At 37.5% G+C, this 14,601-nt stretch overlaps 1 long non-coding RNA gene across 1 annotated transcript; it reads left to right on the top strand.

The window, feature by feature from the left end:
• Positions 1-11,880: 11,880 nt before the first annotated feature.
• LOC122205552 lies at positions 11,881-13,326 on the top strand. Its single transcript, XR_006196132.1, has 3 exons — positions 11,881-12,346; positions 12,434-12,534; positions 13,160-13,326. It is a non-coding gene; the product is annotated as an uncharacterized LOC122205552 (long non-coding RNA).
• The last annotated feature ends 1,275 nt before the right edge of the window (positions 13,327-14,601 follow it).

The raw sequence follows: 14,601 nt of genomic DNA, 5'->3' as shown, positions 1-14,601 counted from the left end.
GCTGACAGCAGAGAGCCTGATGTGGGGCTCGAACTCATGAGCCGTGAGATCATGACCTGAGCTGAAGTTGGACACTCAACTAACTGGGCCACCCAGGTGCTCCATATTTTAGAATATACTTTAATTAATCTATTATTTACCTGAAGAAGCCTTAAGGAGCAACTGAGGATTTGGAGCAACGATAGGTTAGAATTTGGTTCCCAATCTCACGTCTTATGCTGCAGGTTCCAAACACTTCCTCCCAAGATCTGAGTAGATCCTATAACCAGAGCTGACACCTCTTCCTAAACTCCTGCTCCTCAGGAAAAAGGGTCATTTGTACTACTTTGCTTCCTCTGATCTGAGTCTTTAGAGTTGGTATTGTTCTGTTGCTGCAGAGAAGACAAAGTAGCTCCTTGGGGGGAAATAATTTAGAGAAAGGAAATGAATATTTCCTTCTGAAGACAGTGAGAAGCGAAATAGGTGAAGTCAATATGATAGTAGGGTAGCTTTTTGGTGACCATTGAAAAAATCGGAAGCTGGGACGTGTGTTCTGATAAGGTTTTTTTTTTTTTTTTTAATTTTTGGAAATTTATACAGAAAAGTCTTATGAAAAATATAAAGCTTAAATTCACACCTATATATTTAACAAATGGCTATATTATGAAGAAAGGGAGTAAATGAAAAGAGTGAAGCACTTCACAGAAATGAGTAAAAAATAAATATGTTAATCTAATATCTGCTCTGGAGACACATGGTCAAAATAACTATGCCAATGGTTCAAAACAGAAGTTTCTGTAAATCAGCTGAGGTCATGATCTCACAGTCCATGGATTCGAGCCCCATGTGGGGCTCGGTGCTGAGAACACAGAGCCTGGAACCCACTTCTAGTTCTGTGTCTCCCTCTCCCTCTGCCCCTCCCCTGCTCATGCTCTCTCTCTCTCTCTCTCTCTCAAAAATAAATATTAAAACATTTTAAAAACATTAAATGAATATACATTTTTCTTTGTTCTCTGAGCATATTGCATGAAATCTACTTAGAATCAAAAGTTGAAATTCTGGGCCCTTGAGCAAAATATCAAAATGGTTCCCTTTCCCTTTGATTAACATGAATTTGTTGTTGCTACATGCAATAGCTGGATCAAACTAGTTGAAGCAAAACATTTATTTAAAAACAATTTTTTTAAATGTTTTATTTATTTTTGAGACAGAGCATGATCAGGGGAGGGGCAGAGAGAGAGGGAGACACAGAATCCCAAGCAGACTCCAGGCTCTGAGCTGGCAGCACAGAGCCCAAACTGGGTCTCGGCCCACGAACCTCGAGATCATGCCCTGAGCCGAAGTTGGATGCTTAACCAACCGAGCTACCCAGGCGCCCCAAGTCAAGGCATTTAAAACCCAGGTCAAAGTAGCAGATACAAGACAAAGAAATGGATTGGAAGCATAATGGAGGGTCTCTAATACTGACTGAGCCTTAGGGCCCAAGGCTCCCACCATCTGAGAGAGTCTGCCACGCCCCCTCCAGGTCTAGCGGAAGAAATTCAGAAGGACAATTCTGATTGGACAGCTTAGGTCCAAGTTTGGTTGCTTCCCGTCCCCCATCCCACCCCCAACCCTCCACCCCCCAGCCCTACCCACACCTGCTCTAGGTTCAGCCAATGGTGACAGGGTCAAGAAACACAACACGTCCCAAATGAAGGGAAGGAGTTCTGGGCAGGAGGACTAACTAGAAAGAATATGGTCCGGATAGTAATAGTTCTTTAAAGGGAGTGCTGTGCCCTTTTGACGAGTTAAAATTTTCTCTCTTCTCTAAGATCGTTGCATGCTTGAAGGTATAGCACAACAGAGCCATTCCACCTGGGTTGAATCCTGGCTCCTTGACCTGCTAGCAGTGTAACCTTAGGCAGCTTGCTAAACTTCTTGGGGCCTCAGTTTCCTTAGTTATAAAATGGGGATAGTGACATTCCCTACCTCGTGACATTTAGGTGGATATTACCTGAGTCGATGCATCTAAAGTAAATTTAGAAGCATGTCTAGTACACACTAAGTGTTAATAAATATTACTACCATTAAAACATGTGAGAAAAAAAGCACATATGAGGAACAATAGGTAGTAAGGAAGTTCTCCCTAATTTCCTCTGCTTAAGGAAGTTCCCCCTAATTTCCTCTGGTTCTCCATACTCCCCCCTCATCTCCCACTTTAGGTAGCTATTAAAAGTTGAATGAATATTTCTCCAGAATTTTAATGCTTATATTGGTACATACGTATTTATAGATTTTGCAACTTGCTTTTTTTCGTTCAGCATCTTTCAATCTCAATACATTATCGATCAAGACTAGTTCTTTTCTCAAATTAGTGAAGGAAGAATAGACATGGAGGTAGATACTTATACTCAAAGTCGATCCAAGACTATAGTCATTAATGACTACTAGCTCCCTCATTTATATACATGGCTGAATTCCTGGAAATAAAATTCATGCATGTTCAACAGCTACCGTGGTTGGCATTTCTCATCTGCAAGATAGTACACTGTGTTCCCAAGACATTGCTGTTTCCAGACCCCTTCCAGAGTTTATTTCTAGGAGGAGATTACAGGAAGTTATTTTAATGACTACGTTCCCAAAAAAAGGTTTCTTACTACCCGCCCAAACCTTTGTTGACCTTCCTTTTTGTACTTGCAATTTCGGTTAGATCAGTCTGTGATTGGCCCACGGAGCGCGAGTGCTGATTCTTTCTCTGTGGTTTGATTTACCATCTGATTCAGCTAACTAAAATCACAGCTATAATTTTATAAATCAGAATCATTTGACCTTAAATTAAAAATTAACTAAATCAGAAGATATCAGAAAAAAGGCTTTACTCAGAAAAATGACGTATTTGGGGGCCGAATAGATGAAAAGACTCATTATTCTATTTTTAAGCTTCTTATTTGATCACCTGACAAATAGCTTCATTGAGGCTCTGAGAGGCAAATGCTTTCAAAATAGAGCCACTAGGGTTAAGAAAGAAAAAATCCTGGTGCTATTGTACTTCGTGGAAGCACGTGACTTGTCCATGTTTCTCTGTTGGCTTCCATTCAGTGGGTCCTCACTTTATCTTCCTGCCCTCCATCCTCCATATCTTCCTGTGTCAGATCAGAACCCCCCCCCCCCCATGTTTTCTTTCCAAACCCTCTCAGACTTCAGTTTCTCTCTAGCTTGTAACAGCTCCTTGAATCCCTAGTCCCCTCCATCATTCAGTTAGTCATCCAACAACAGGTTCTAGAACATAAAGGTGAACAATGATTTTCAACCTAAAGGAACTTACAGTATAGTTAGATTAAGCATAAGAAAGTAATATAGTAAAAGCATATGGTGAGTGCTATAATTAATTCACAACTCAGAGTTTTCTCCCTCCTAAAAAATATTTTAAAGTGGCTCTTTGTTTGTTTGTTTGTTTGCTTGTTTTAAGGAAAATGTGTGCCAGATTCTTTGTATTCAAGATACAGGGAACGCATGAAGGATTTCTAGTGCATCTTGTATTTATCTGAAGTGACATAATCATTTTCCCACCTATATTCCTCTTTCATATTTTTTTAAATGATAGTAATATATGCATAACATTTATCATTTTTAACCATTTGTAAGTACATAACTCCATGGCATTAAATACATTCATAATCTTGTATAGCCATCACTACCATCTATAACCCAAAATGTTTTCATCAGCCCAATATAAATTCTATTCCCACAAACACTAACTCCCTAATCCCCTGTCCCCCTAGCACCTGGTAATCTTGATTCTATTTTCTGTCTTTATGGATTTCACTCTTCTAGGTATTTCATATAAATGCAGTCTTGCAATGTTTGCCCTGTGTCTGGCTTATTTCACTTAGCATACAGTTTTCAAGACCCATCCATACTGTAGCATGTACTATGACTTTATTCCTTTTTATGGCTGAATAATATACCACTTAATAAATATATCACTTTCTAAAAATTCATTCATCTGTAAATGGACACTTGGGTTGTTTCCACTTTTGGCTATTGTGAATAATGCTTCTATAAACATTGGAGTACAGTATCTATTCGAGTCCTTGCTCTCAATTCTTTTGACATACACCTGGAAGTAGAATTGGGTGGGTCATATGATAGTTTGATAACTTCTTGTGGAACCACAAAACTTTTTCACAGTGTGTCATTTGACATTCTCACCAGTGATGCATGAAGTTCTAGTTTCTCTACATTCTTACCAACACATTATTTTTCGTTAAAAAAATTATATCCCTCCTGGTAGATGTAAATTGCTATCATATTGTGGTTTTTATTTGCATCTCTCTAATGACTAACGATGTTAAACATCTCTTCCTGGGTTTATTGGCCATTTGTATATCTTCTTTGGAAAATGTCTATTCAAGTTCTTTGCCCATATTTGAACTATGTTGGTTTTTTTTTATTGTTGTTGCATTGTAGGAGTTCTTTATATTTTCTGGATAGTAATCTCTTATCCAATATATGGTTTTGCAAATATTTTCTATCATTTTGTAGGCTTTCAGCTTCATTGATTGTGTTCTTCAATGCACAAAAGTTGTTAATTTTGATAAAGTCCAATTTATCTAGTTTTTCTTTTGTTGACTATGCTTTTGGTGTTATATCTCATAAGTTCCCTTTTAAGTTTTTTATTTTGAAATAATTTTAAGCTTATAGAAAAGCAGAAAGTATAATATAGAGAACTCCCATATACTTTCTATCTGACTGTTTTTTGTTTTTGCATTTTGCCACATTTTTTTATCTATCATCTATTGATCGATAAATATTCATGAGTACACTTTTTTTTACCATTTGAAAGTAGGTTGCATGCATCATGTCCTTTTACCCCTTAATACTGCAGTGTGTATTTCCTAAGAACAAATATATTCTCTTATATAACCAAAATACAGCTCTCAAATTCAGAAACGTTAACATCGTTACAATGCTCTAATCTATAGAACATATACCAATTGTGTTAATTGCCCTAAAACTGTCCTTCGTGGTGTTTTTTTTTTTTCCTCATGTGGCCTGGGATCTCATATGTGGTTATTTTTATATGTATTCCTTTTATCCCCATGTTACTTAAGTTTTTATTATCTGGTTTGCCTGTATTAAATAGATATCTGTTCACATCCACTGATTACCTATACAATGGCAAATGATCTTATTTGACTTTACCCTCTCTCTTTCCTTTTTCACTTTCTCTTTTTGAAGGGTTAATATGCTTTCTACTTTGTCAGAAAATAAAATATTTAAGTACTACTTATTATCTCATGTCTCTACCATTGTTCTAGTTCTAACTCTGTAATCAAATGTGTTATATACTTCATCCATCTCTCCCCCCCAAATTTCAGTTATCCCTTGGTTAAAAACTGTTTGCTTTTCAGTACATCCAAGAGGGTTAAAATTGGTTCTTGGGGCCATATTACAAGGGTATGTGACCTTCCAAAGGACAATAGTACATAAACATATACAAGGTATGTGAGGTATTAAAATTTCATGGTGGTGGAATGTATGTATAGGAATATCTAAAAAGACTTTTTTAGATAAGCAATAATGGAAAGAGAAGGTGGTAAAACGTTACTCTGGTGTAATCTTCAGGAATGACTCATGTGTATTGTATTCCCTGAGGTTACTGATGTTCAAAACTGTTCTTCAACAGCTTTGACACTTGAAGCAAAGTTTGGTTAAGTATACAATTCTCTAATTGCATTTCATCCTTTGAATTTCTTGAAAATTCAACCTCACTGTGACCATATTTTGTATATGGCTCTTGAGAATCTGATGTCAGCCTATTTTTTTTTTTTTTTTTGCCCTCACAGATAATTTGATCATTTGTGAGAAGGCCCTGATGATTTTTTTTAATGTTTATTTACTTACATTGAGAGAGAGAGAGCATGAGCTAGGGGAGAGACAGAGAGAAGGAGAAAGGGAGAATCCCAGACAGGCTCCACACTGTCAGCATGGAGCCTTACATGGGACTCAAACTCACAAACTTTGAGATCATATCCTGAGCCAAAATCAAGAGTCAGATGCTTAATGAACTGGGCAACCCAGGAGCCTTGATTGTTTTTCTTTGGCTTCAAAATACAATGTTTTTTCTAGGATAGGTCTGAAAGGTGATTGGAATAGTTCTATGTCAATTTCCCCAGACATATGGTGGTACTTTTAATATATAGATTCAAATATTCTTTTATTTCTGGAAATCATCTTGTATTTACTTGGTTATAATTTAAGTACTCACTTCCACTCCATGGTTTGGTTTTCCTTCCTCAGAGTCTCCAGTTGTACACAGGTTGGACCTTCTTTGCCTTTTTTACTGTCTGCTCATTGTTACTTCCTTCTGTTCTCCTTTTCATTCTCTCATTGTTTCCCTTTCTCTCCTCACTCTTATTAACTTTTTATTTTAATTGATACTCCCTTATACAACTGGTAATTTATTCTTCATTTCATGACTTTATCTTTTTCTTCAAGTTCTTTTTTGAGTTCTTGTGATTCCCATTGCATTTATTCCTAGTTCTTTCTATGGCTGTTTTAGTTTTTACATTTCTGACTCTAGGCATTAAAATATCTCTCTTAAAAAAACCTCTCTAAATGGTTGCTTACAGCTATTTAATTTACTTTAGTTGTTGTTTTCTCTGCCTTATGGTTTATTGGGGAGAATTTTCAACTGGAATTCAGTTTCTGTTTTCTTATATTGTTCTTAAAGGATTTTTGCATAAGGCTGGGTTTTTTTTTTTAGATTTTACTTTTAGGTAGCTTGTGGTTAAGTTTCAAGAGTGCTCTCCTTAGTCTCATGTAGTGCAATTTCTCTAATGGAGGTTGCTGATGGTGGTAGACCTAGGAAGGAGAATTGGTGTATCTTATTTCTCTAATTTCTGTAGGATTATTAATTTTGTATTTCTCTCCTTTCTTTCTTTCTTTCTTTCTTTCTTTCTTTCTTTCTTTCTTTCTTTCTTTCTTTCTTTCTTTCTTTTTCTCATCACTGCTATATCTCCAAGGGTCACCATAGTTTTGGTATTTATAGGATTCTCCCAATAAGCAATGTTGGGAAGCCATGTTTCTCTTAAGTTGCCACTTCTAACATCTCTCACTGTTGAGTCCTTTCCTATAGGCATAGTTTGGAATATCAGGTCCCAGATCAGTTAGCATTTAGTGTTAGATTTTGTCTTTTTGAGGGTGTTTTTTCTATGTTTCATCCAAATACTCTAGTCTCTTCTTCTCCTTTTCATGGAGTCTCTCAAGCTATTTTATTCTATTCTCTGCACTCATAAACATGTTGTAAGCATGGAGGTCTGTGGGAATTTGAAAATTGGTGTTATTTATCATGGGTAATTCAAAGTTTGTGTTATTTTGAGGTAATGCTAAATGTAGGGGTCATGCATAGTTTTCTTTACTCCCTCTTGCTGATCTTATAGTTTTATATGGAGATTTTGATTCAAGTGTTGATAATCATCCTTAATGAAAACTACTTTTTCATTTTAACATAGTTGATGTGATTTTATTTCTTCTGTGTCTTCCCTACTTATTTATCAAAGTTGTGAGTACTTCCTAGATGTTCAACAAATGAATTGATGTTAAAATATTATAATGAATATTTTAAAAAATCACTTTTTATTGTCTTATTGCTTTGGTTAGAAATTATAGTAGCTTTAGTAGACTTCCTAGTTCCAGAGCCAATCATTTCTCATGTTAGCCACTCTTAATTGAAAACCCACTTGCAATTTTGAGTCTAGTGAGTATAAAGATTTCCTGTCTTTACCTTGATCTTGATATTTGTGCTATTGACTTGGGAAAATGTTACTTGATGTGTTGAAATACTTCAGCAATAGTTACCTTTAAATAGAAATAACTTTCTTATACTTAGTGCTAAAAGAACAGTACAAAGGTGCAAGACTCTAATTCATAGATAAACTCTAGATATTGATGAAGCATTCAGTAGGTGGAAGAGCATGTGTAGGATTCGGTATGAACAAGAAAGGAGACGAAAACTGTATGATGCCACTGTCTAGCGAAAGGAAGTTTCCCTTCTGAATTACTGGAAAGAATTCAGCAACTGGGTGCATTGGGTGGAGAGTTGATCTCATATGGCTTCCAAGAAGGCAAGTAATAAAGATGTCACAAAGACGAGCCAGCAGGGAGGTGAGACTGGCTCTAGTGGATTAGAGAGATGAGGATTTCACTGTAAAGGAACTGAAGGGAATTCTCCTGGGTGGTTTCAGAGATTCACTCTATGATATGGAGTCTTGGGAAGCTGTGAGGTTAAACACAGAATCGAATGCTTCCCAAGGCTTTGAATGTGTTCTCTGGGGAAGGAATATGGTGTCAAGGCTCGTGAGATAAATTTGTTTTACCTAATTAGGTCATCTAGGAATACTTAGGGTCTAGATGCATGTTGCCCAAGTGATGTTTGACATGAATATCATATAATATTTTCTGCTAATTACATTTCTCAACATAACATTGTGCTAAGAGTGCTTGTATTTTGTGAAATCTCAGGAGTAATGGTGAAGGAGAATGTACCATCCAGCAATATTTCATGAAACTAATTACCTGAGGGAATTCAGGAATATTTGTGCAGATGAATACACTATACAGGTAATAAGCTCTTATAAAAGATGAAGTGTTCTAATTACAAAGCAATTATTATAATGCATGACAATTTTAAATTGCTCTCCTTATTTTGTGTTGCCTTGAGTTTTTGTTGGAAAGCAAAACAAAACAGATAAGTATTTGTCATTTATTTTCAGTTTCACTTTTTAATTATTCTCAGCTCATCCCGGAAAGCTGGCGTTTGATTTCAAATACTATTCAGAGACAAGTTTTGTTTAAAAATGGCTCTATGATGAATGCATATTTAACTTTTGTTTTAAAAGTTACTATATTGGTGGCATCTGAATAAGTTTCTAGGAGCTGCTCCAATTATGTGCTGTGTTTTTGTGTGACTTCTATTTGGCTTAATTTTCTTTCCATGCCTAAGGGCATACAATGTTCATCATTTATCGTATGATTTCCAAAGTGTTTATAAAATATTTCTTTCAAGCTTTACAGAAAAAAGTTAAACATTCACAGAAACCACACATTCTTGGCCTCTGTTTCTCGTTGTTGTTACAATTCCTTTAGTTACATCCAAAACAAAAAAGGAAAAGTCTACAAAATCTAAAGAACAAGAAATAAATGTTCTCTCTGGTAATTGTGAGAGGATCTTATTCTGTCATTTCAGCCAAGGGACAAACACGGTGGGAAGGATAAAAAGAAAAAATAAAGTCAGAGGTCAGCATTAGGAGTGCTTGCTGCATGCGTGTGGGTGTATGTGTGCGTGCATACATGCGTGTGCACACAAGAGAGGTGGTATGAGGAGAGAACTTTTATTTTAAGTGATATCTGCCAAAATAACTAAGCCAATTGCATCACTTGGTGAAATAGCAAGCTTGCCGTGGGGATAGATAACTTGGAAGTGAATGAACCGAAGAAAGGCATTTTAATTTATTTAAAAAATAATGGCTGTACTGCCCACTGCTAATTTTCTATACCACAAATAATTGCTACCCTGCTTTTTTCAGATGGGTAGAGACGACAGCCTACGTTAGGAACTAAAAATACACACCCTTGCTTTCCGGCCTTCCTTGTTGGGGGGTGGCCTTTTGACTCAATTGTGGCCATTAAACATAAGGGGAGTTTGTCAGGGAGCTTGGGGGAATGTCTTTCTCCCCCATAAGAATAGAGGGACACCCGGGGAGAATTCCCTTGCTGCTCTTGCCTTCCTTGTTCCATCCCCACCACAAGTCTTTCCCGCTATCTTGGAGGTTATATGAGAACATGATGCTTGGAATGGCTGTGTCCAGGTTTGCAGCTGTGCAGGGAGCCCAGACAGACCAAGGAGGGTAGAGAGAAACGTGCCTGGAATGGTCTGGATCCTTGATGTCGTTGAGTTGCTGAATCAACCTTGATGCCACCTGCCTCTGGGCTTCTATTATTCAGGTCACTTTTAATTACATATTCTATTACATGCAGCCACACACATTTTAATTAAATAGGGCATCCAGTTTTTCACATATACAAAGTACTAAACTGGTAAAAAGTTAACATGATTCTGGCTGCATCATAGGTCATTTTGGCACCTGACCTGCAGTCACAACTCTCCTTTTTGTAACCTGAGTTCTGTACATTTCTCTATAGTTATTGGAATTCCGAAATTCTTAGCACCCCTTCCCTATGATAATTTTTCATCCCTCCTGAACAGCCTTTAACCATTTCTAGTCTGCCTTGCCATCTGTCCTACCCATCAACACAAAGTACTCCATTAGATCCTGAGGCGTTCTCTGCTTAAGTCCATTGTGCTGTCTGCACCCAGTGTGATTTCCTCACTCACCACCTTCCTGTGCGCATGCTTTCTACTCAGGGATCACGTACTTTGATTTCATTATTATTTTGATATACACACAGGACCATTTTAGGATCTAAGTTCCCGGAGAGGCGGGATCATGTGTATGATCGCTAATCTGATACAGCATTTGATACACAAGGTAACAGTACATACCACACCAAATCAAATACATGGAACAGAATATCCACACGTAGAACAGTTCCATGAAACCTAGATCTATGTTAGCCTAATTCATGGGGAGCTACCTGCAAAGAGCTGCTTAATAACTAGTTTACTGGTCACTCTGTATTTGTTGAGTATTCACCTTTTTTTTTCCTAGTCAAAAATATTTATCAAAACCTTTAAAAGCAGTATATGCCTATAGAAAAGATTTGGAAATGACAGATAAAAAGAAACCTAAATCACGCAAGTCCCTATACTCCAAAATGGTATTGTTAACCTTTTGGTGTTTTACTTTCTCATTATTTTTTTCCTTGCATAGATTTCAGTGGGAGTTTCTATTTGCTTGTTTGCAGCCATTGGCCAGGCAAAGTCGAGGTGGTAGGAGAAACAGAAGTGGGTGTTAGGAAAGGCTCCCCCCAAACTCCTCCTGGGCCCCTATTCATCATGGAAGAATAATTACAGTCTTAATTGCTTATTGTGTTCATCATGTCCTTTAGTTCTCAAAATAACATAATTTCGAAGCCACGTTATTCATAGTTTAAAGATGAAGAGCCTAGGTTTAGGGAAATTCGGGAATTTGCCTGAGCTAAAACAGCTGCTGAGCCTTGAAGCTGGAAGCAGAGCCCACATCTGACTTGGCTTCAGAGCAGGTGTTCTTTTTTTCTCTTGTGCTTTTATGCAATTACCAAACCATCAGAACCAGCACCAACCAGTTGTTGGTTGTTTGGTTCCAGTCCCTTGCGTTTTGTAAAGTAGACTATTAAGAAGAATGTTCTGGAAATGGCTGTTCTTGCTTGCTCTTTCTGGGTTCTTGTTGAGCTCTACAGCCGGCCTCTGGCCCCTTTGTACCTTTTCCCTCTATGCAACCCAGATACATTTGTTGAGCCCTTATTTCAATGAGCAGGGCCTAGTATTAAACACCATACAAATCACTCCAAGTGGTGAACACCAACAATCGCCGAGATCCTAAAGTCTAAGGTGGAAGACCAAGTCTCTGATTTAGCGTTCCCTACCTCGGGTGCCATCTTTAAAAGCAAACCCACGCTCTTTGCCCCACCCACCTTTTAAATGGGGTGAAGCTTTCAGGGCAGAGTGAAGAGGGGAGATTCTAGAGCCTAAAGCTGACAGAGGATAGCCATGATCAGTTTTATTTGGCATGTGTTTGCTTTCTTAAGCCCGAATTGTAGTCAAAACTGGACACAGCTGGCGTTTCTCAAGGAGATTTCACTCCCAGACTGAATGTTTGGATTTCAGCTCATTGTTTAATAGTTCTAGAATTCAACCGGTCACCGTGAGGCAGGAAGGTTAGCACTCCATTAAGATGGATGGGGAAAGTTCACACCTCTCACTTTTATTTTATTTCTTTGCTTTTCTTTCCATTTGCCTGCATACTCAGCAAAGCCGCTCGTTCACTACAGAGTCTGCTTTTATACCCACTGGACTGAAAAGTTGATTTACTGAAGAACTTGGATTTTCCAGGAAAACGAAAAAAATCCACAGAGAGTTTTAAAATCTACAGAATACAACAGGATTATCAGAGGAATAAGAAATCTTACGTTAGATCCTTTGGTTTTTAAATCAATCCTCAAAGAGGTTTTAAAGCCCATACAATTTTTGGATGGTTCTTCTGGACATCACTGTAAATGTTCTTTATGTAATATCTGCTAAGAGGGAGAGCTAAAACCAGCATTTATGTGAAATACTAGGCTAGTGCATTTTGTTCAGTTAGTTTTTACAAATGTTGATTGGAAAGCAATGGAAGGACATTAACATTTGCTGAGTGCCTACTATATGAAAACATCATGCTAGGTACCAGGAGAGACCATGAAGTTTAACACCTAGTTCAGTCCCTTTGCTCTGATGACGAAAAAACATACATGATTTTCTCTAACACAGGTCAGACCCTGAGAAGTGTTATGGTATAGATTCCTGCAACAAGATCGTGGAGAAACGGACAAGTTCATTCTGACTGAAGCATTTAGAAAAGCTTCTTAAAGGTGAAATTCAAAATGAATTTGGGAGTTCTGGCAGGAAAAAGGTCAGGTGGGTGGGGGGAGTTCTTTTAGTAAAGGGATTAATGTAAACCGAACAGGTGATATAAACAGCTAAGAGCTCCTCTAGGTTATCTGTGATGAGTAGAACAGAGATAGGCTTGATGTCCTTTAACCCTGTCCCCTCTTCCAAAACATACAGAAAGTCTACATCCCCAGCCTCATGTGGCTACCTGAGGTTATGTGCCTGTCTTTTTGCGAACGCAATGAATATAGAGTGGTTGTATGCTATTTTCTTCGGAGTTTCTCTCCTTGCTTGTTGGTGAGGTGAATTCAGTGGACCCAGCAAAGACCTCTCAAGAAGTGTTGGCACCCATGGTCCCATATAATGTAAAGAAGCCAGGGGGTGCCTGGGTGGCTTAGTCGGTTAAGCATCCGACTTCAGGTCAGGTTGTGATCTCACTGTTCATGAGTTCGAGCCCCGAGTCGGGCTCTGTGCTGACGGCTCAGAGCCTGGAGCCTCCTTCGGATTCTGTGTCTCCCTCTCTCTCTCTGCCCCTCCCCCACTCATGCTCTGTTTTTCTCTCTCTGGAAAATAAATACACATTAAAAAAAAATTTTTTTTTTAAAGAAAGAACCCAGGATGCTGGGATCATCATACAGAAGGCTACCCACTGAATACTTTATTAGACTATGAAGGGAACAAGAATTATTTGGTAAGCCACTGATATTTGCAAGCTAGCATAATAGTGGAGATGATAAGTCCCAAAAAGGTGGATGTAAAAGGCCTATGAAATCCTCTGGAAGCAAGTCATTTACAAGAATTGCGATAATAAATTAAATTAAATAGTAATAAGGTTTGAATTAATATATGCCACAGCATCAGGAAGAAGGCATCGGTCATTCTTTATAGCCTGAATCTCTATGAGTCATGATTTTTTTGGTTTTATGCCAACAACGTAATTTGGGATCCAAAGTAAAAATTTTCGGAAGGGGGCTTCTTCAATAAAGATAGTACTTGGGGTCTCTTGTAGCTTATGGAAAAAAGAAAAAAACAGTGGTGTTCTCTAAGGGGGAGTCTAAAGCTGGCTGGCTTGGGACTATTTTAAAAATACATTTTATTACTTTTTTGGCTCTGGGAGTAATATATACTCCTTGTAAAAAAAAATTGGACAGTATAAAAATGTCAATGGAATAAAATAATAGCCATTTGTGATCCTACCACGTTTTGGTGTGTTTCGTGCCCAGTCCTCTTTGTCTCTGTCTCTCTACATGTATCATATGTAAAGTACATGTAAGTCATTGAATTAGACTATTTGGACAATACATAATACATAATCTGTTTTTGCCATTAAAATTTTTCATAAACTTATTCTACATTCTGTAATTTTGTCATTATATGAATCTAGCATAATTTTTGGCACTTCCCATCAAGTTGGACACAATTTTTCCAGGGCTTTTCTTTATTTTCCTTATTTTAACAAAAACATATATCATTATTCAGAAATAATTGCCTGTTATTATTGATAATTCTTGATTATTTTTTAGGATAGATTCCTAGCAGAATTTGTAGTCAAAGAATTTGAAAAATTGTCAAAGACACGGATGAGCTTCCTAGAAGCTAGTGTTTTTCCACTAGCAGCATGAGACTAGCTGTCTTAACAATACTTTCATCTGCATCGAATAGTATCATTAAAACAATTATCTACTACTTTTTATAGTTCTCTCCACAGTCCAAAGACACAGGGATAATAAATCCATGATATATTTGCTATCTAATCTTCGGTTGTCAAAGTGGCTGTCTTCTGCTAAAGCAGGTATACATGTTTACATACATACATGTATACATGTATACATACCTAAGAGGAAACTTAGGTATCCTCTGATCATAGTATATAATAAGCTGGTTGCATTCAGTACAGGCTGGACTAAACTGTGATAACAAACCATCTAAAATCTCAGTGGCTTAATAAACAGAATTTTATTTCTTACTCAGGCTTCTTATCCCACAAGTCAATAGTTGTTACTTTGTCCAAGCATAATTACTCTCACCTTAAGAAGGGAATACGGTAA

Source organism: Panthera leo, chromosome D4 (genome assembly GCF_018350215.1).
Source record: "Panthera leo isolate Ple1 chromosome D4, P.leo_Ple1_pat1.1, whole genome shotgun sequence".
NCBI lineage: Eukaryota > Metazoa > Chordata > Mammalia > Carnivora > Felidae > Panthera > Panthera leo.
This window is presented reverse-complemented; position numbering and strand designations above follow the sequence as displayed.